Genomic DNA, 23,229 nt, shown 5'->3' with positions numbered 1-23,229 from the left:
ATCTACTGGAGGACCTGTCCCTTCTGGTCTGTACATGCACACCACACTGTGTTCCTATAGCATATGTATATAGTATATATTGTAAAGAAGGGCGGCTCATCTGCTGGAGGACCTGTCCCATCTGGTATATATATAGACACCACACTGGGTTTCTATAGTATATGTATATAGTATATATTGTATAGAGGGGTTGCTCATCTACAGGAGGACCTGTCCCATCTGGACTATACATGGACACCACACTGTGTTCCTATAGTATATGTATATAGTATATATTGTATAGAAGGGCGGCTCGTCATCTGGAGGACCTGTCCCATCTGGTCTGTACATGGACACCACACTGTGCTCCTATAGTATATGTGTATAGTATATAATGTATAAAAGGGCGGCACATCTACTGGAGGACCTGTCCCATCTAGTCTGTACCAGGACCCCACACTGTGTTCCTATAGTATATGTATATAGTATATATTATATAAAAAGGGCGGCTCATCTACTGGAGGACCTGTCCCATCTGGTACATATATAGACACCACACTGTGTTCCTATAGTATATGTATATAGTATATATTGTATAGAAGGGCGGCCCATCTTCTGGAGCACCTGTCCCATCTGGACTATACATGGACACCACACTGTGCTCCTATAGTATATGTATATAGTATATATTGTATAGAAGGGCGGCTCATCTTCTGGAGGACCTGTCCCATCTGGACTATACATGAACAGCACACTGTGCTCCTATAGTATATGTGTATAGTATATAATGTATAGAAGGGCGACTTATCTACTGGAGGACCTGTCCCTTCTGGTCTGTACATGGACACCACACTGTGTTCCTATAGCATATGTATATAGTATATATTGTAAAGAAGGGCGGCTCATCTACTAGAGGAACTGTCCCATCTGGTCTATACATGGACACCACACTGTGATTCTATAGTATATGTATAAAGAATATATTGTATAGAAGGGCGGCTCATCTACTGGAGGAACTGTCCCATCTGGTATATATATAGACACCACACTGTGTTCCTATAGTATATGTATATAGTATATATTGTATAGAGGGGTTGTTCATCTACTGGAGGACCTGTCCCATCTGGACTATACATGGACACCACACTGTGTTCCTATAGTATATGTATATAGTATATATTATATAGAAGGGCGGCTCATCTACTACAGGACCTGTCCCATCTGGTCTGTACATGAACACCACACTGTGTTCCTATAGTATATGTATATAGTATATATTATATAGAAGGGCAGCTCATCTACTACAGGACCTGTCCCATCTGGTCTGTACATGGACACCACACTGTGTTACTATAGTATATGTATAAAGAATATATTATTTAGAAGGGCGGCTCATCTACTGGAGGACCTGTCCCATCTGGACTATACATGGACACCACACTGTGGTCCTATAGTATATGTCTATAGTATATATTGTACAGAAGGGCGGCTCATCTACTAGAGGACCTGTCCCATCTGGATTATACATGGACACCACACTGTGTTCCTATAGTATATGTATATAGTATATATTGTATAGAAGGGCGGCTCATCTTCTGGAGGACCTGTCCCATCTGGTTTATACATGGACACCACACTGTGCTCCTATAGTATATGTGTATAGTATATAATGAAAATAAGGGCGACTTATCTACTGGAGGACCTGTCCCATCTGGTCTGTACATGGACACCACACTGTGCTCCTATAGTATATGTGTTTGACATATAATGTATAGAAGGGCGACTCATCTACTAGAGGACCTGTCCCATCTGGTCTGTACATGGACACCACACTGTGTTCCTAAAGTATATGTATATAGTATATATTGTATAGAAGGGCGGTTCATCTACTACAGGACCTGTCCCATCTGTTCTGTACATGGACACCACACTGTGTTCCTATAGTATATATATATATATGGTATATATTGTATAAAAGTGCGGCTCATCTGCTAGAGGACCTGTCCCATCTGGACTACACATGGACACCATACTGTGTTCCTATAGTATATGTACATAGTATATATTGTATGGAAGGGCGGCTCATCTACTACAGGACCTGTCCCATCTGGTCTGTACATGGACACCACACTGTGTTCCTATAGTATATGTATATAGTATATATTATATAGAAGGGCGGCTCATCTACTGGAGGACCTGTCCAATCTGGTATATTTAAAGACACCACACTGTGTTCCTATAGTATATGTATATAGTATATATTGTATAGAGGGGTGGCTCATCTACTAGAGGACCTGTCCCATCTGGTCTGTACATGGACACCACACTGTGTTCCTATAGTATATGTATATAGTATATATTGTATAGAAGGGCGGCTCATCTACTGGAGGACCTGTCCCATCTGGTCTGTACATGGACACCACACTGTGTTCCTATAGTATATGTATATTGTATATATTGTATAGAGGGGTGGCTCATCTACTAGAGGACCTGACCCATCTGGTATATATATATAGACACCACACTGTGTTCCTATAGTATATGTATATAGTATATATTGTATAGAAGGGCGTCTCATCTTCTGGAGGACATGTCCCATCTGGACTATAAATGGACACCACACTGTGATTCCATAGTATAAGTATATAGTATATATTATATAGAAGGGCAGCTCATCTACTGGAGGACATGTCTCATCTGGTCTATACATGGAGACCACACTGTGCTCCTATATTATATGTATATAGTATATATTGTATAGAAGGGCAGCTCATCTACTAGAGGACCTGTCCCTTCTTGTCTATACATGGACACCACACTGTGTTCCTATATTATATGTATATAGTATATATTGTATAGAAGGGCAGCTCATCTTCTGGAGGACCTGTCCCATATGTTCTATACATGGACACCACACTGTGTTCCTATAGTATATATATATAGTATATATTGTATAGAAGGGCGGCTTATCTACAGGAGGACCTGCCCCATCTGGTCTATACATGGACACCACACTGTGCTCCTATTGTATATGTATACAGTATATGCTGTATCGAAGGGCGGCTCTTCTTCTGGAGGACCTGTCCCATCTGTTCTATACATGGACACCACACTGTGTTCCTATAGAATATGTATATAGTATATATTGTATAGAAGGGCGACTCATCTACGGGAGGACCTGTCCCATCTGGTCTATACAAGGACACCACACTGTGTTCCTATAGTATATGTATATAGTATATGCTGTATTGAAGGGAAGCTCATCTACTGGAGGACCTTTCCCATCTGGACTATACATGTACACCACACTGTGCTCCTATAGTATATGTATATAGTATATATTGTATAGAAGGGCGGCTCATCTTCTTGAGGACCTGTCCCATCTGGACTATACATGGACACCACACTGTGCTCCTATTATATATATATACACTCACCGGCCACTTTATTAGGTACACCTGTCCAACTGCTCGTTAACACTTAATTTCTAATCAGCCAATCATATGGCGGCAGTGCATTTAGGCATGTAGACATGTTCAAGACAATCTCCTGCAGTTCAAACCGAGCATCAGTATGGGGAAGAAAGGTGATTTGTGGCCTTTGAACGTGGCATGGTTGTTGGTGCCAGAAGGGCTGGTCTGAGTATTTCAGAAACTGCTGATCTACTGGGATTTTCACGCACAACCATCTCTAGGGTTTACAGAGAATGGTCCAAAAAAGAAAAAACATCCAGTGAGCGGCAGTTCTGTGGGCGGAAATGCCTTGTTGATGCCAGAGGTCAGAGGAGAATGGGCAGACTGGTTCGAGCTGATAGAAAGGCAACAGTGACTCAAATCGCCACCCGTTACAACCAAGGTAGGCAGAAGAGCATCTCTGAACGCACAGTACGTCCAACTTTGAGGCAGATGGGCTACAGCAGCAGAAGACCACACCGGGTGCCACTCCTTTCAGCTAAGAACAGGAAACTGAGGCTACAATTTGCACAAGCTCATCGAAATTGGACAGTAGAAGATTGGAAAAACATTGCCTGGTCTGATGAGTCTCGATTTCTGCTGCGACATTCGGATGGTAGGGTCAGAATTTGGCGTCAAAAACATGAAAGCATGGATCCATCCTGCCTTGTATCAGCGGGTCAGGCTGGTGCTGGTGGTGTCATGGATCCATCCTGCCTTGTATCAGCGGGTCAGGCTGGTGGTGTCATGGATCCCTCCTGCCTTGTATCAGCGGCTCAGGCTGGTGGTGGTGGTGTCATGGATCCATCCTGCCTTGTATCAGCGGCTCAGGCTGGTGGTGGTGGTGTCATGGATCCATCCTGCCTTGTATAACGGTTCAGGCTGGTGGTGGTGGTGTCATGGTGTGGGGAATATTTTCTTGGCACTCTTTGGGCCCCTTGGTACAACGCCACAGCCTACCTGAGTATTGTTGCTGACCATGTCCATCCCTTTATGAGCACAATGTACCCTGTAACATCTGATGGCTACTTTCAGCAGGATAATGCGCCATGTCATAAAGCTGGAATCATCTCAGACTGGTTTCTTGAACATGACAATGAGGTCACTGGACACAAATGGCCTCCACAGTCACCAGATCTCAATCCAATAGAGCATCTTTGGGATGTGGTGGAAAGGGAGATTCGCATCATGGCTGTGCAGCCGACAAATCTGCGGCAACTGTGTGATGCCATCATGTCACTATGGAGCAAAATCTCTGAGGAGCTTCCAGCACCTTGTTGTATCTATGCCACGAAGAATTGAGGCAGTTCTGAAGGCAAAAGGGGGTCCAACCCGTTACTAGCATGGTGGACCTAATAAAGTGGCCGGTGAGTGTATATAGTATATGCTGTATAGAAGGGCGTCTCATCTACTGGAGGACCTGTCCCATCTGGACTATACATGGACACCACACTGTGCTCCTATAGTATATGTATATAGTATATATTGTATAGAAGGGCGGCTCATCTACTGGAGGACCTGTCCCATCTGGACTATACATGGACACCACACTGTGTTCCTATAGTATATGTATATAGTATATATTGTACAGAAGGGCGGCTCATCTACTGGAGGACCTGTCCCATCTGGTCTATACATGGACACCACACTGTGCTCCTATAGTATATGTATATAGTATATATTGTATAGAAGGGCTGCTCATCTCCTGGAGGACCTGTCCCATCTGGTCTATACATGGACACCACACTGTGCTCCTATAGTATATGTATATAGTATATATTGTATAGAAGGGCTGCTCATCTCCTGGAGGACCTGTCCCATCTGGTCTATACATGGGCACCACACTGTGCTCCTATAGTATATGTATATAGTGTATATTGTATAGAAGGGCAGCTCATCTACTGGAGGACCTGTCCCATCTGGACTATACATGGACACCACACTGTGTTCCTATAGTATATGTATATAGTATATATTGTATAGAAGGGCGGCTCATCTCCTGGAGGACCTGTCCCATCTGGACTATACATGGACACCACACTGTGTTCCTATAGTATATGTATATAGTATATATTGTATAGAAGGGCGGCTCATCTACTGGAGGACCTGTCCCATCTGGTCTATACATGGACACCACACTGTGCTCCTATAGTATATGTATATAGTATATATTGTATAGAAGGGCGGCTCATCTACTGGAGGACCTGTCCCATCTGGACTATACATGGACACCACACTGTGCTCCTATAATATATGTATATAGTATATATGTCTTTTATAAAGGGAACGACTCACTTACAATAAATGACCCTGACACTTGCCATGGCCTTTATTTTCTACCTTACATAAACTCCCAAAACCAACTTAGATAAAACTGTAATTACCATAACTTTGTATGAAAACTTTATTTACAAACTGATTTCAACTTAACAGGGAATTTTCCCCACCTGGCCCACCAGCCTTACAAGGCACCGCGGGCCCCACCCCACCAAAAAATTGTTCAACCACAGCTTGCAAGTCTGAATTAAAAATATCCAAGCGGATTTCAGACAAATGGATAATATCATTGAACTAAAGAACGGGCAAACCACCTTCTAAATCAATGTGCCTGAAGGAAAAACCAGAATAAAGACAAAAATTTGGCCATGTGCCTATTGGCTTTGTTCCATACCCTTTCCAAAAACTTCATGGTGCATGAATGTAGCCGTAGCAAACACGGAACAATTTCTGAAAAAAACCAACCGCACCCCCGGAAACCAATGCCAGAGTTGCCGCAAACTGGCTTTCATTTGAAACTGGAAACTGGACTCTGATGCGATTCACTAAGATACTTCCTCGATATCCTGCATGTGTTGCTTCCCTGCTCAGGTCCCAGGAGTTCACCTTCTTCTTCCTGGTGCATGTAAGTGCATTGTCCGTGTATAATGCGCTGTGCGGGGAGTCACTAAGATCGTGCACCCGATATCCTGCATGTGTTGCTTCCCTGCTCAGGTCCCAGGAATTCACCTTCTTCTTCCTGGTGCATGTAAGTGCATTGTCCGTGTATAATGCGCTGTGCGGGGAGTCACTAAGATCCTGCACCCGATATCCTGCATGTGTCACTTCCCCGCTCAGGTCCCCGGAGTTCACCTTCTTCTTCCTGGTGCATGTAAGTGCATTGTCCATGTATAATGCGCTGTGGGGGGAGTCACTAAGATCCTGCGCCCGATATCCTGCATGTGTCGCTTCCCCGCTCAGGTCCCCGGAGTTCACCCTCTTCTTCCTGGTGCATGTAAGTGCATTGTCCGTGTATAATGCGCTGTGCGGGGAGTCACTAAGATCGTGCACCTGATATCCTGCATGTGTCGCTTCCCCGCTCAGGTCCCAGGAGTTCACCTTCTTCTTCCTGGTGCATGTAAGTGCATTGTCCGTGTATAATGCGCTGTGCGGGGAGTCACTAAGATCGTGCACCTGATATCCTGCATGTGTCGCTTCCCCGCTCAGGTCCCCAGAGTTCACCTTCTTCTTCCTGGTGCATGTAAGTGCATTGTCCGTGTATAATGCGCTGTACGGGGAGTCACTAAGATCCTGCGCCTGATATCCTGCATGTGTCACCTCCCCACTCAGGTCCCCGGAGTTCACCTTCTTCTTCCTGTTACATGTATCCCAACCAGCCCTAGCTGAGTATGCTAGAAAAGAAAAGGAATAAAAAAAAAAGGACTTTATAAATGGGCCCCTTCCGCCCCCGAGAGCTCCCCTTCTCAGGCCTTCCACTCTTTCCAGATTTCAGCTTCTTTACCATCGATTCTAGTACCAGATTCACACCTTCTAACTTTTTCCACGAGGTTCCGCCATTTATTTACCTCCGTTTTTTGCACCCCATTCCATTCTTTAATGATAATCGAACGGCCCAGGAATTGCAATTTCGAAACTAAACTTTTCCGACTTTTCGCAGTGGCTGTTTCTGAGGTATATCCCAGGATTCCCAGCATAGGTTCAAAGGGCAGGTCAAGGTTCAAAACTCCCTGAATCTCTACAAAAATGTCCTGCCATAGGACAGAACCAGAGGAAATGTGCGATATCTGCAGAATCTTGTTTGTAACGGTAACGGCACTTTGCATCTACTTTCAGACCAGCTTTAAGCAGTGGATAGGGTGAGTTGTATCCTCTATAAAGAATGTTTAATTGTATAAACTTATACTATCTCCCCCTTTCACCTGACTCGGGTGTACTATCCCTTTTCTGATTTCATCCATTATACCCTTATTTATTCTCGATACATTTTTCTTTTCATATTTCATGTTATATAATTTAGTTAGACTACTGTGTGCCATGAGTGTGAAAAAAATGTTCATTAACTTGGGCTTTAGCCGCGTTTTAATTGTACAAATCTAAAATAATCTGTGCCATTTAATTCTAATCTGTGTTCCAATTCTTGAAAATCTTTAATTTCCCCCCCTGGGAAACAAGTGTATAACGTAGTTCAGCCCTTTTCTTTTCCAGAAATCCATCCCTTCCAAATCTAAAAATTCTTTCAACTGAAAATTTCCCCATTCAATTGTTCCATACACTCCTAGAAGAGCCTTATATTTGTGCCATACACGGTGCAGCATAACCGCTGTGGGGACGCGCTGCATTATCTTCTTGTTCAACTCACTGGATTCTAATCCGGAAAAGATAGTGGGGCAGATTTACTTACCCGGTCCATTCCCGATCCAGCAGCGCGTTCTGTGTGGAGGATTCGGGTCTTCCGGCGATTCACTTAGGTGAAGTCCATCGGAGTTCGCCGGAGTTCACCAAGCCGGGACGGGTGCAGGTAAGTGCGTTATAAAAAAATACCGCGTTTTTTCCGAATCCGTCTGGTTTTCTTGCGGCCACGCCCCCGATTTCCGTTGAGATTTTGCTTAATCCGGACTCTTGATCTTCCCCTATAGAAGTTTATTCACAATCGCTCTCAACGTTGTGAAGCATTTATCCTCAATCCAGCAGGGGCAGTTAGTAATAACATAGAGAACTTGTGGAAGAACCATCATTTTGATCAATCCCACTCTATGGGGGTCATTTACTAAGGGCCCAATTCGTGTTTTCCCGATGTGTTACTCGAATATTTCCGATTTGCAATGATTTCACCTGAATTGCCCCTGGGTTTTTGGCACATGTGATCGGATTGTGGCGCATCGGCGCCGGCATGCACGTGACAGAAATCGGGGGACGTGGCAGAACGATTCGGAAAAAACGCCGCATTTTTTAAAAAAAAGTGTCGCGGAGCTTGCACTTACCTTCACTAAGAATAGGCCGGTGAACTTGAGTGCGTTCCGATGCTCTTCAGCGCAGCAGCGCCACCTGGTGGACGTCGGAGGAACTGCCTTAGTGAATCCCCGCCGGACCCGAATCCACCGCAGAGAACGCACCGCTGGATCGCGAATGGACCGGGTAAGTAAATCTGCCCCTATCTCCGTTACTCAGCGACATCTTGCTCCATATTCCAGTTCTCTCTTCTAGTTTCTGCACTAAGGGGGCTATGTTTAATTTGGGGAAAATCAGAGACCTTTGTATTCATTTTTATTCCTAGGTATTGAAAACCATCCTTTTTATCCACTGGGCTTAGTTCTGCAATAACCTTCCCCTGAAAAATCGTCAATTTTACATATGGTGGACTTCTTCCGGTTTATTTTCAGCCCTGACATTTTAGAGAATCGGTCTATCAGATGCCGGGCTTTAGGGACTGTTGAGAGGGAGTCAGAATATCATCGGCATAAAGCAGGATTTTATCCCCTGGACCCCCGCATCCACAGCCCAGAATATCATTGTTTCCTCTAATAGCAGATGCCAATGGTTCTATGTACAAGGCACATAGGAGGGGTGACAGGGGGCCTCCCTGCCGGGTCCCTCTGGTCAGGAGAAATTCCATCAATTCCCATTCATTTTTAATCTTTTTGCATAAAATGGTTTAATGCTCTCAATAAACTTATAACCCAATTGGAATCTCTCCAATACTTCCCGGAGGAAGATCCACTCCATCCTGACGAACGCCTTTGTAGCATCCAAAGACAGGATGGAGCGGCTCTCCCCCCGGCCGAGCTGGAGAATACCATATAGTCTCCGCAGGTTGGTTTTAATCCATCGCCCAGGGATAGACCCGGTTTGGTCCTCGTGTACGATGCCATTAATTACCATTTTTAACCGATTTGCCAACAGTTTAGTGAACAGCTCCACATCTGTATTCAGAAGCGAAATTGGGTGATATGATTCTTTAATGGCTGGGTCTTGGGTTTTTTTTGCATATCAAAGTAATACATGCCTCGTACATTGATGCTGGAAGCGTCTCATTTCTCAGACTTGTATCGAAACCGGGAATAAAATATCAGCCAGTTTTCTGTAAACCTCCGCCGGAAATCCATTGGGACCCGGGGACGAGTTTCCAGTGGAGATGCTGAGCGTCGCTTCCTGTATGGAAATTGGGGACTCCAGCATAACTCTCTGCTGGTCGGGTAATCGAGGTAGAATGATGTTTTCTTAATATTCCTGAATTTGGCTCAGTGAGCTCTGTAATTCTGCTACATAGAATTCCTGAAAAAATTCCTCAAATTCTTTAATAATTTCACCCTCATCTCTAGTCACCTCCCCCGATGATTTTTCCACTGAATTAATTACTAAACTTAAGTAATTTTACTTAAACTAAAATTACTAAACCCCCTCTCTAGTTATAATGCATATTATGAATTCTAGTAAATCCATCCCACGTTTTTTACTCACCTGATCTTTTCCTAACAATATGCAAATGATCTGGTGTCATCTGATGCTTTGCACCTATTGGTTTAGTAATTACTTGCTGCATGTTAAATGTTTGTGTTTTTATTCATTCTTGTTATGACTATGATTAAGAGCAGAAAGCTTGAAACTAGAGATGAGCGAACACACTCGTCCGAGCTTGATGCTGGTTGGAGCATTAGCGTACTCGAAACTGCTCGTGGCTCGGACGAATACTTCGCCCGCTCGAGAAAATGGCATCTCCCGCCGTTTTGCTTTTTGGCGGCCAGAAACAGAGCCAATCACAAGCCAGGAGACTCTGCACTCCACCCAGCATGACGTGGTACCCTTACACGTGGATAGCAGTGGTTGGCTGGCCTGATCAGGTGACCCTGGAATAGACTAGCCCCTACCCGCACTGCTCGGATCATTCTGTGTCTGGATGCCGCTAGGGAGAGAGCTGCTGCTGGTCAGGGAAAGCGTTAGGGTGTTCTATTAGAATAGTGTTAGGCAGGAGTGAGTCTACAAGAACCCAACAGCCCTTCTTAGGGCTACAATAACACCGTAGTGGGACAATTTATTAGTCGTTTGATTAGAATTAGGCAGAGTCTGCTGATTTATTTTTTTTTACGTTTATTTCTCTTATAACTCAAAGTCATCTGGCACAGCACAAAATCCAGTTGTGTGCTGTCAGTGTAGGTTAGAAACTAGCCATAGCAATAGGATAGCATCGTTTTGTTTAAAAAAAAAACACAAAAAAAAACACAAAAAAAAAAAATTTGAAGTTTACACTTTAATTTTGAAAATGTTTAACCCGAGGGCTAGGGGTAGAGGACGAGGGTGTGGACGTGGGCGTCCAACTACTGCAGGGGTCAGAGGCCGTGGTCCTGGGCGGGGTGAGACACCACCTGCTGATGAGGGAGCAGGGGAACGCCGCAGAGCTACACTCCCTAGGTTCATCATGTCTCAAGTTACTGGGACTCGTGGTAGAGCACTGTTGAGGCCAGAACAGTGCGAAGAGGTGATGCCGTGGATTGCGGACAATGCTTTTAGCCATCTGTCCACCAGTCAGTCTTCCACGCAGTCCACTCATGTCACCGAAATCAGCACTCCTCCAGCTCCTCCACCTCAGCCTCCTTCCCCCCCAGTCTGCCCCCTCCCAGGAAAATTTGGCATTTGAACCGGCATACTCTGAGGAACTGTTTTCTGGACCCTTCCCACAGTCACAAACCACTTGTCCGGTTGCTGATGAGCAATTTTCCGATGCCCAGGTTTTCCACCAGTCGCAGTCTGTGGGTGATGATGACATTATTGACGTAGTGGAAGAAGTGTGTAAAGAGGTGTCGGACGATGAGGAGACATGGTTGTCAGACAGTGGTGAAGTTGTTGTCAGGGCAGGAAGTCCGAGGGGGGAGCAGACTGAGGGATCGGAGGATGATGAGGTGACAGACCCAAGCTGGGTTGATAGGCCGGGTGAACACAGTGCTTCTGAGACGGAGGCGAGTCCTATAGCAGAACAGGTTGGAAGAGGCAGTGGTGGGGCCAGACGGAGAGGCAGGGCCAGAGCTGGTGCATCAGCGCAAAATGTTGCCCGTAGTCAAGCTCCCGTGGCGAGGGCTAGATTTTCAGAAGTCTGGAGGTTCTTTAAAGAAACACCGGATGACCGACAGACTGTGGTGTGCAACCTTTGCCAAACCAGGATCAGCAGGGGTTCCACCACTACTAGCTTAACTACCACCAGTATGCGCAGGCATATGAATGCTAAACACACCACTCAATGGCACCAAGCCCGTTCACCTCCGGCCGGGCACACCACTGCTCCTTCCCCTGTGTCATCTGCTAGTCTGCCCCCTGCCCAGGACCCTGGCCCAAACACCTCCCGTGCGAAAACCCCATCTTCGCCTCCACGATCCTCCACAGCATCCACCAGCGTTCAGCTCTCCATACCCCAGACGCTGGAGCGCAAAAGGAAGTATAGCGCAACCCACCCCCACGCCCAAGCCCTCAACGTCCACATCTCCAAGTTGCTTAGCCTGGAGATGCTGCCCTATAGGCTGGTAGAGACCGAGGCCTTTCGAAACCTCATGGCGGCGGCCACTACTTTTCCCGATGTGCCGCCCCAGCCCTGCACCAGCACGTGTCAGAGAACATCATCCGTGCCCTGACCAACGCCGTTTCTGACAAGGTCCACCTGACCACGGACACGTGGACGAGTGCTGCCGGGCAGGGCCACTATATATCGCTGACGGCACATTGGGTTAACTTGGTGGAGGCTGGGACCGAGTCTGACCCTGGGGCTGGTCATATACTGCCGACGCCGAGGATTGCGGGGCCTACCTCGGTCCAGGTCTCAAAGGCCTACTATGCCTCCTCCTCCTCCCACCCCACCTCCTCCTCCGAATTACCATCCGTGGGCATGGCGCCATCAGTTGGTAGCTCTAGGCACAGCAGCAGTGCCGTCGCTAAGCGACAGCAGGCGGTGCTCAAACTGCTGAGCCTAGGTGATAAAAGGCACACCGCCCAAGAGCTATTACAGGGCATCACGGCGCAGACTGATCTGTGGCTGGCACCGCTGAACCTGAAGCCAGGCATGGTTGTGTGTGACAACGGCCGTAACCTGGTGGCGGCTCTGCAACTCGGCAGACTGACAAATGTGCCATGCGTGGACCATGTGTTAAATCTCATAGTTCAGCGTTTCCTCCAGACATACCCCAATCTGTCTGATTTGCTCACGAAGGTGCGCCGCATCTGTGCGCATTTCAGGAAGTCCAGCACAGATGCTGCCACTCTCAGGGATGCGCAGCGCCGCCTCCAACTGCCCGCTCACCGACTGTTGTGCGACGTGCCCACGAGGTGGAATTCTACGTGCCCACGAGAGGAGGTTCTACCATCTCCACAGACAGGGGACATCCTCTACACCTAGAGGAGAGGCAATTTTACCATCACCATAGACAGGGGACATCCTCTACACCTAGAGGAGAGGAGGTTCTACCATCACCACAGACAGGGGGAATCCTCTACACCTAGAGAAGAGGAGGCTCTAAAATCACCATAGACAGGGGGCATCCTCTACACCTAGAGGAGAGGAGGTTATACCATCACCATAGACAGCGTGCATCCTCTACACCTAGAGGAGAGGAGGTTCTGCCATCACCATAGACAGGGGGCATCCTCTACACGTAGAGGAGAGGATGTTCTACCATCACCATAGACAGGGGGCATTCCCTACACCTAGAGGAGAGGCGGTTTTATCATCACCAAAGACAGGGGGGCATCCTCTACACCTAGAGGAGAGGAGGTTCTACCATCACTATATACAGGGGATATCCTCTACACCTAGAGGAGAGGAGGTTCTTCCTTCACCATAGACACGGGGCATCCTCTACACCTAGAGCAGATGAGGTTCTACCATCACTATAGACAGGGGACATCCTCTACACCTAGAGGAGAGGAGGTTCCACCATCACCATAGACAGAGGGTGTCCTCTACACCTAGAGGAGAGGAGGTTCTACCATCACCATAGACAGGGGGCATCCTCCACACCTAGAGGAGAGCAGGTTCTACCATCACCATAGACAGGGGGCATCCTCCACACCTAGAGCAGAGCAGGTTCTACCATCACCATATACAGGGGATATCCTCTACACTTAGAGGAGAGGAGGTTCTACCATCACCATAGACAGGGGCATCCTCTACACCTAGAAGAGAGGAGGTTCTACCATCACCATAGACAGGTGGCATCCTCCACACCTAGAGGAGAGGAGGTTCTACCATCACCATAGACAGGGGGCATCCTCCACACCTAGAGCAGAGCAGGTTCTACCATCACCATATACAGGGGATATCCTCTACACCTAGAGGAGAGGAGGTTCTACCATCACCATAGACAGGGGCATCCTCTACACCTAGAAGAGAGGAGGTTCTACCATCACCAAAGACAGGGGGCATCCTCTGCACCTAGAGGAGAGGAGGTTCTACCATCACCATAGACAGGGAGAATCCTCTACACCTAGAGGAGAGGGGGTTCCACCATCACCATAGACAGGGACATCCTCTACACCTAGAAGAGAGGAGGTTCTACCATCACCATAGACAGGGGGCATCCTCTACACCTAGAAAAGGGGAGGTTCTACCATCACCATAGATAGAGATTTTTTACTGTAAGAGCAGTGAGACTATGGAACTTTCTTCTGCAGGTGTTTGTTACGGTGGACTCTTTGTACATGTTCTGGAGGGGCCTGGATGCCTTTCCAGAGATCAACAATATCACAAATTTTGGAGAAAAAAAATTTGTTTAATTCTTAAAGTTTGGACTTGATGGACTTGCATATTTTTCCAGCCTTATATACTATTATACGACACATCATATAAAGAGAAATTCTCCTGTTCAAAGTCCTGTTCAGTGATTGGTTTTATTCCATGTAAAGTTCCTGATCTCCGGGATACACAGGATTCTCACTGCTCCGCAGGATCCATCACCTGAAAGAGAGAAAATATGGGATTCCAGATTTATTACACGTGAGATGAGGAGTTACACATATTGGAGCCCACATTTATAAAAAAAAACCCTCCAGGGTGTATGTGCAGTTATTTGTGTGTAGTGCAGGGGGCGCCAGGTTCAGGATTTCTGGTCCACATTCTTCATGAACCTGGTGCACCCTGCACTGCCCTGACAGAGTACACCAACTTTTTTATGGTGCACCCTTAATATAGGGTGTGCATCATAATTCTCTCGGACACTGCATAATAAAATGTGCAGTGGTCCTACTGCACCGGAACACCTCTTTCAGTGCAGAATTTCATTTTGACAATCGTTTCGGATTTGGCAGTAAAGTCCCAGTTTCTGAACACTCTTCTGCCTCCCCGGGTGGTTGGGAGAATGTCCTGCGCTGCCTCTGGTTTGTCCCACCTCCTTCATGTCCCATACATTACAACTGCAGGGCAGCCGATGCATCGGGGCCAGGAGGAGGCTGGAGGACAGGGGCCACAGGAGGAGGTTGGAGGACAAGAGGACATAGGAGGAGGATGAAGGACAGGGGGCTACAAGAGGAGGCTGGAGGACAAGATGTTATATGAGGAAGCTGGAGGACAGGAAACTAGAGGAGGTGGCTGTATTACAGGAGCTACAGAAGAAGGTTAGAGGACAAGAGACTACAAGAGAAGACTGGAGGACAGGGGACTAAAGGAGAAAGCTGGAGGACAGGTGGCTACGGAAGGAGTCTGGAATACAGGAGGCCACCAGTATAAGAGTCTGGAGGATAGTGGGCTACAGGAGGAGGCTGGAGGACAGGGGGCTACAGGAGGAGGCTGGAGGACAGGGGGCTACAGAAGGAGGCTTGAGGACAGAGGCCTAGAGGAGGAGGCTGGGGGACAGGGGGCTACAGGAGGAGGCTGGAGGACAGGGGGCTACAGGAGGAGGCTTGAGGACAGAGGCCTAGAGGAGGAAGCTGGTGGAGAGGGGGCTACAGGAGGAGACTGGAGGACAGGGGGCCACAGGAGGAGGCTAAAAGACAGAAAGCCACAGGAGGAGGCTGGAGGACAGTAGCAACAGGAGGAGGCTGGAGGAGAGGGTGCTACAGGAGGAGGCTGGAGGACAGGAGACTACAGGAGGAGGCTGGAGGACAGGGGGCCATAGGAGTAGGCTGGTGGACAGGAGGTGACAGGAGGAGACTGGTGGACAGGGGACTAAATGAGTAGGCTGGAGGACAGGGGGCCACAGGAGGAGACTGATGGACAGGGGGCTACAGGAGGAGGCTGGAAAATAGGGGGCTACAAGAGGAGGCTGAATGACAGGGGAATACTGTCCCTCTTTCTGTCGCCCCAAAAGTTGGAAGGTATAGGTATAGTGTGAAAACTTTATAAATACCTGAGCAAGCAGTCTGACAGAAAACTGGTGCAGGGGCTTTAATAAATATGTGCTAGGATCTTTATCTGCAGCTCACTTTCCCACCTATGGATTTCTCTGCTGTATCTCCAGTACATCTATACATAGCTCTAGGTGCTGAAGAGCCCAAGATAGAGGCATCACCTTTTTGGATTTATGACTCTGGATATCGCCACCGTGCATGCACTCCACTGACAGCCGGGTACAGGGTGATCTTCCTCCTTGGTGCCTTGTTGTCTTCTATCAGTGTTGTGTTATATTGTTTTGCAACTGAATTTTTGAGGCTGTGCTGAATAATTCTATAGAGATTCCCCCTACTATTTCCCCACCAGGAACATGGTCTTTTATAAGAGCCCCCAGGTGTTCCCCCTGTTTCCTGGGATAGGAGTCATGATGTCAGAGGGGACAAGAGCTACTGAACCCATCCCACAGCTTTGGTTGTCATTGGGACCTCTGGTCGGCTTTGGCCTGGTCTACACTTGTAACCTAGTTTCAAGCTAAAGAGAAAGATCTCACTAAAAAGTCAAATGTGCCCAACTACCATCTGGGGGGATTCTGGACAAGCTCCAGCATCAGCATCCTTTCTGCTCAAATGTTGAGTAAACCTAATGACTTTTGGTTTCACCTTCATCTCCAGGCAAAATCTGCTACAGGTTTGGGACCTCAGTGATGTGTGAAAAGATTGGAAGAGCCTACAGTTCGCAATGGCATTCAAGCCCCTTTGTAAACAGCAGCCTGTAGTACTACAACTCCCAACCTCTAACCTGGGCTAGAAATTCATGAAGAATTTTGCTAATCACAAATCTGATGATGTTTTCCATTTTGACAAAAATTTGACTAAATTTATAATTGGGCTGAAGGATCAATTCTGCCAACTTAACTGTCCTGTCTTCTACTCACCAGTATTGTCCCTCTTCGTCCATCCACAAGTGTCCATATTTTGCAAACTTGACCATGCCGTTGTCGATGACTATGATGGAGCGATCGCTGGGTATGAACAGGTTATAACACATGAGCTCCTCCTTAGACCCGCGGTTACATGTCACAGTGACATAAAGGTCTCCCTGACCGGGGATATTTGACACCTCCCTGGGGACACATCTGAGATACTGAATCCTGGTGTCGGGTTTTAGCACCACATGGAGTTTAGTTCCAATGCTCAGTTGAGCCTCCACCTCATCTTTCACGCTGACCCCGGAATCTGTGGTTACATCAATGGCAATTTCTTGTATATGCAGCTTCATTGACTGGAAGTAGATTCGGATCTCTCCGGTGCACGCATTGGCGACGTGGGTGTTCTCATTGCCCATTTCTACAACCACATATGAAAGAAAAAGAAAAACATGCAACAGTTATGGGCATGAATAAATAAAATCATTTTGATACAAATAGCATAAACTCTAATATCTACACTCCAAAACATCTGATGATACACAGGGTACACAGCAAACTGATCCAGGAAAGTAAGAAAGGCCAAACACATGTGCAAAAAGCTTAGAAGACGAACCATGAAGGCACAACTGTATATCGAGGAAAATTTTACTCCATTTTGGCCAAAACCTGCTTCATATCCTCAGTAACATTGGATGGAGAACCAGTCTGTCCAATATAACACGTTAGAGGTAGCAGAAGGTTGTCATAGGATGGCGGATCATCAGCTGATCACAGACTGGTGGACCATCAGTCCATCATGGGGTGGAAGATCATCAGTTTGTTATGGTGTGGAGAAATATTTGTCTAACATGGGAAGGAGGAAGATCAGTGTTTTAAGAAGTGCGGAAGCATCAGTCTGGAGGACCATTAGTCCATCACTGGATGATAGACCATTAGTCTGTCACTGGATGGGAGACCATTAGACCGTCACTGGATGGGAGACCATTAATCCGTCACTGGATGGGAGACCATTAGTCCGTCACTGGATGGGAGACCATTAATCCGTCACTGGATGGGAGACCATTAATCTGTCACTGGATGGGAGACAATTAGTGCATCACTGGATGGGAGACCATTGGTCCGTCACTGGACGGGAGACCATCAGTCCGTCACTGGATGGGAGACCATTAGTCTGTCACTGGATGGGAGACCATTGGTCCATCACTGGATGGGAGACCATTAGTCTGTCACTGAATGGGAGACCATTAGTGCATCACTGGATGGGAGACCATTGGTCCGCCACTGGACGGGAGACCATCAGTCCGTCACTGGATGGGAGACCATTAGTCTGTCACTGGATGGAAGACCATTAGTCCGTCACTGGATGGGAGACCATTAGTCTGTCACTGGATGGGAGACCATTAGTCCGTCACTGGATGAGAGACCATTAGTCCGTCACTGGATGGGAGACCATTAGTTCATCACTGGATGAGAGAACATTAGTCTGTCACTGGATGGGAGACCATTAGTCCGTCACTGGATGGGAGACCATTAGTTCGTCACTGGATGGGAGACCATTAGTCCGTCACTGGATGGGAGACCATTGGTCCTTCACTGGATGGGATACCATTAGTCTGTCACTGGATGGGAGACCATTAATCTGTCACTGGATGGGAGACCATTAGTTCATCACTGGATGGGAGACCATTAGTCCGTCACTGGATGGGAGACCATTGGTCCTTCACTGGATGGGAGACCATTAGTCCATCATTGGATGGGAGACCATTAGTCCGTCACTGGATGGGAGACCATTAGTCCGTCACTGGATGGGAGACCATTAGTCCGTCACTGGATGGGAGACCATTAGTCTGACACTGGATGGGAGACCATTAGTCTGTCATTGGATGGGAGACCATTAGTCCGTCACTGGATGGGAGACCATTAGTCTGACACTGGATGGGAGACCATTAGTCTGTCATTGGATGGGAGACCATTAGTCTGACACTGGATGGGAGACCATTAGTCCGTCACTGGATGGGAGACCATTAGTCTGTCATTGGATGGGAGACCATTAGTCTGACACTGGATGGGAGACCATTGCTCTGTCTCTGGATGGGATACCATTAGTCCGTCAGTGGATGGGTAAAGGCGCCATAAAACCTATGCAATTTTGAAAGCAGAGAACCAGGAAATGCATTTGGCAATTAACATTCAAAAGTTCCTCTACAATATGTACAAATCTAGATACAACCCAGCAAGGGTTACTAGCCTGATGGACAGTTCCCCTAGAGTGCTGCTGGAGGCGTGTCTGGGATCGGCCTTATACACCTGCCCATTCCCATCTTACCTTGCTGGTTAGTTTGAGTCTTGTCTTCCCTGTGTTTCTAGTTCAGTTTTTCCTGTCTCCGTTTGTCTTCCTGTATCTGTTCCTGATCTGTATATAACCCGCTTGATCTTCATCTTGAACTGATCTGTATATTACCCGTTTGATCTTGACCTGACCTGTGTATATCCCGCCTGTACCTGTATCTTACCTGTGATCATCTGCCTGAAGACCTGCCTGTCTCAGTCTTGTGTTGGTTTCTGTGCACCTGTGTGACACTGGTCTATACCTATATTCCCGTTACCTGTCTGCTCCGCCATCCAGCAGCTGCCAGATGAAGTAAGTTTCCCCTGTCATGTTGTAGGGTCACTCAGGGACCATCAGTTAGGTTCCTGATAGTGGGGTCGCCCTTACCAGGGCGGTTTATCTGCTTTAGGCAGGGCCTTAGCCCGCAGGGACGTCGCAGGGTGAGTTCGCCACCACCTGACAGCTAGCGCCAAGCCTGGTTGTGGTTGCGCGTTTGGTGGACAGGTGCTGACAATACTTTCCTAAAACAGTAAGATGTGAGGAGATACATACCCCACACCAATATATTCCCTAAAATATGCATCTAAAGGAATGTTACAACCACAGGGGACACCAGACTATCTGTGCGTCACACAGATCTATCATTATCTGCTCCTTACACAATGGTGACCCATAATAACTATATATCCATAACCCAAGCTAATGACATAATAAAAGTCACGTTTAGATGTGCAACATTGTATTATCCGCACAATAACAGAGCCCTCCACGCTTCATATCTGAGTGAGAACGTCATAACATGGGTGTAAGTAATGGAGGATAATGGGAAATATATAATAGCGACATTAGGTGAAGAGGATGGAATGTTCATCGTATCAGTCAATTTTCACAAAAAAAAACCTATCACAAAATAAAAGGCAATAAGAGAGAAAGTGTGTTCTTAGTTCTTCATAGAGAAGGGTTAAAAACATGAATATTAGTTGATATTTTCCCTTCTCAGAATGTAGTAACATATAAAGTGATTATTTCCATCATCTGTGAGGTGCAGCAAATCTGTGTGCAGCAAATTCTCCCTGCAGCCTGATGGCTAAGAATCTGGAGGGGGGGCACACGTCAGGGGGCTGTATCTCTGGCTCTGTGACACATAGAATGACACTTCTTTTTTTCCTATGATAGAAGACAGTCTCCTCTTTTATATGAATCTATGAATATATTTTAAATGAATTTGTTTTTATAAGTGTCAGGAAAACTGAGATATTAACTGCTAAACTGCCGTCGGAAGTGATTTTTATATATAAAAATGGCACCTGATATTCCCAATATTAAACTGAATATTTCTGGATCCCTGGCACCTAGAAACATAATTCAAGATTCATTTGAAAGAAGGGATTCTTCCCTTTCAGGGGACCCGGGCAATTGCCCACTTTTACTACCCATAGCGCCGGCCCTGATCACCAGCCCTGTATATAGAGACCTCCAGCCTCTCCACTATCCGGGACCCCCTACTGCCCCTGATGTGTGAGTATATACAGTATATACAGCCTGGAGAGCAGTGAGTGTCACCTTACAATGTACATGATCCGTGCCAAACACATACATGTCACATACAAGGAGCACTTACCTGCAGCCTCCTGACTATCTCCAGGTGTAAGTGATGCTCCTGCCCGGGGCTGTATATATATGTATACTCAGTGTAAGCCTCGCCCCATCTCCTGAGCTGTGTGGGCTGTGAGGATTTATTTTGTGATCCTCCAATATGTAGTGCTGTGTGCAGGTGCTTGTGTTATATGCAGGAACTTCCTCTATAAAACTTCTATTGCCAAATGTGACCCCTCTTACACAATTTCATTTATGGCTTCCAAGAAAGGGGATTTTCAGTCCCTGATAAAGAAGTTATGAAGTCATAGCTGAGACTAAACCATCACCGAGCAAGAAATGTACCAGAAAGACATTGCTGGAGGGGAAGGACATGACTGGAAGGACCTGTCCCATCTGGTCTATACATGTAGACCACACTGTGCTCCTATAGTATATGTATATAGTATATATTGAATAGAAGGGCGGCTCATCTATTGGAGGACCTGTCCCATCTGGACTATACATGGAGACCACACTGTGCTCCTATAGTATATGTATATAGTATATATTGAATAGAAGGGCGGCTCATCTACTGGAGGACCTGTCCCATCTGGTCTATACATGGAGACCACACTGTGTTCCTATAGTATATGTATATAGTATATATTGAATAGAAGGGCGGCTCATCTATTGGAGGACCTGTCCCATCTGGACTATACATGGAGACCACACTGTGCTCCTATAGTATATGTATATAGTATATATTGAATAGAAGGGCGGCTCATCTACTGGAGGACCTGTCCCATCTGGTCTATACATGGAGACCACACTGTGTTCCTATAGTATATGTATATAGTATATATTGTATAGACGGGCGGCTCATCTACTGGAGGACCTGTCCCATCAGGTATATAAATGGACACCACACTGTGTTCCTATAGTATAAGTATATAGTATATATTGTATAGAAGGGCGGCTCATCTACTGGAGGACCTGTCCCATCTGGACTATACATGGACACCACACTGTGCTCCTACAGTATAATGTATAAAGCATATATTGTATAGAAGGGCAGCTCATCTACTGGTGGACATGTCCCATCTGGTCTATACATGGAAACCACACTGTGTTCCTATAGTTTATGTATATAGTATATATTATAGAAGGATGTCTCATCTACTAGAGGACCTGTCCTATCTGGTCTATACATGGACACCACACTGTGCTCCTATAGTAAATGTATATAGTATATATAGTATAGAAGGGCAGCTCATCTACTGGAGGACCTGTCCCATCTGGTCTATACAAGGACACCACACTGTGCTCCTATAATATATGTATATAGAATATATTGTATAGAAGAGCAGCTCATCTACTGGAGGACCTGTCCCATCTGGACTATACATGGACACCAAACTGTGCTCCTATAGTATATGTATATAGTATATATCAGTGATGGCGAACCTTTTAGAGACCGAGTGCCCAAACTACAACAAAGACCCGCTTATTTATCACAAAGTGCCAACACAGAAATTTATTTGTGATTTATACTCCCTTCTCTGTCACAGTTTTAATTGATACCAGCACCTGGGGACACCAATAATGCCGAAAATAGTCCCAGGTACAGCTGTCACTTTAATATAGCTCTGTGCACAGCAAGTCCTGGGCTGTCTGGGACTGCAGGAATATACGTGGAGTCATCTCTGGTGATGGCCTGAGTGCCCACAGAAAGGGCTCCGAGTGCCACCTCTGGCACCAGTGCCATAGGTTAGCCATCAATGGTATATATTGTATAGATGGGCGGCTCATCTACTGGAGGACCTGTCCCATCAGGTATATAAATGGACACCACACTGTGTTCCTATAGTATATGTATATAGTATATATTGTATAGAAGGTCGGATCATCTACTGGAGGACCTGTCCCATCTGGACTATACATGGACACCACACTGTGTTCCTATAGTATATGTATATAGTATATATTGTATAGAAGTGCAGCTCATCTACTGGTGGACCTGTCCCATCTGGTCTATACATGGAAACCACACTGTGTTCCTATAGTTTATGTATATAGTATATATTATAGAAGGGTGTCTCATCTACTAGAGGACCTGTCCTATCTGGTCTATACATGAACACCTCACTGTGCTCCTATAGTATATGTACATAGTATATATTGTATAGAAGGGCAGCTCATCTACTGGAGGACCTGTCCCATCTGGTCTATACATGGACACCACACTGTGCTCCTATAGTATATGTATATAGTATATATTGTATAGAAGGGCAGCTCATCTACTGGAGGACCTGTCCCATTTGGTCTATACATGGACACCACACTGTGCTCATATGGTATATGTATATAGTATATATTGTATAGA

Source organism: Engystomops pustulosus, chromosome 2 (assembly GCF_040894005.1).
Source record: "Engystomops pustulosus chromosome 2, aEngPut4.maternal, whole genome shotgun sequence".
Classification (NCBI taxonomy): domain Eukaryota; kingdom Metazoa; phylum Chordata; class Amphibia; order Anura; family Leptodactylidae; genus Engystomops; species Engystomops pustulosus.
Note: the sequence above shows the minus strand (reverse complement) of the source record.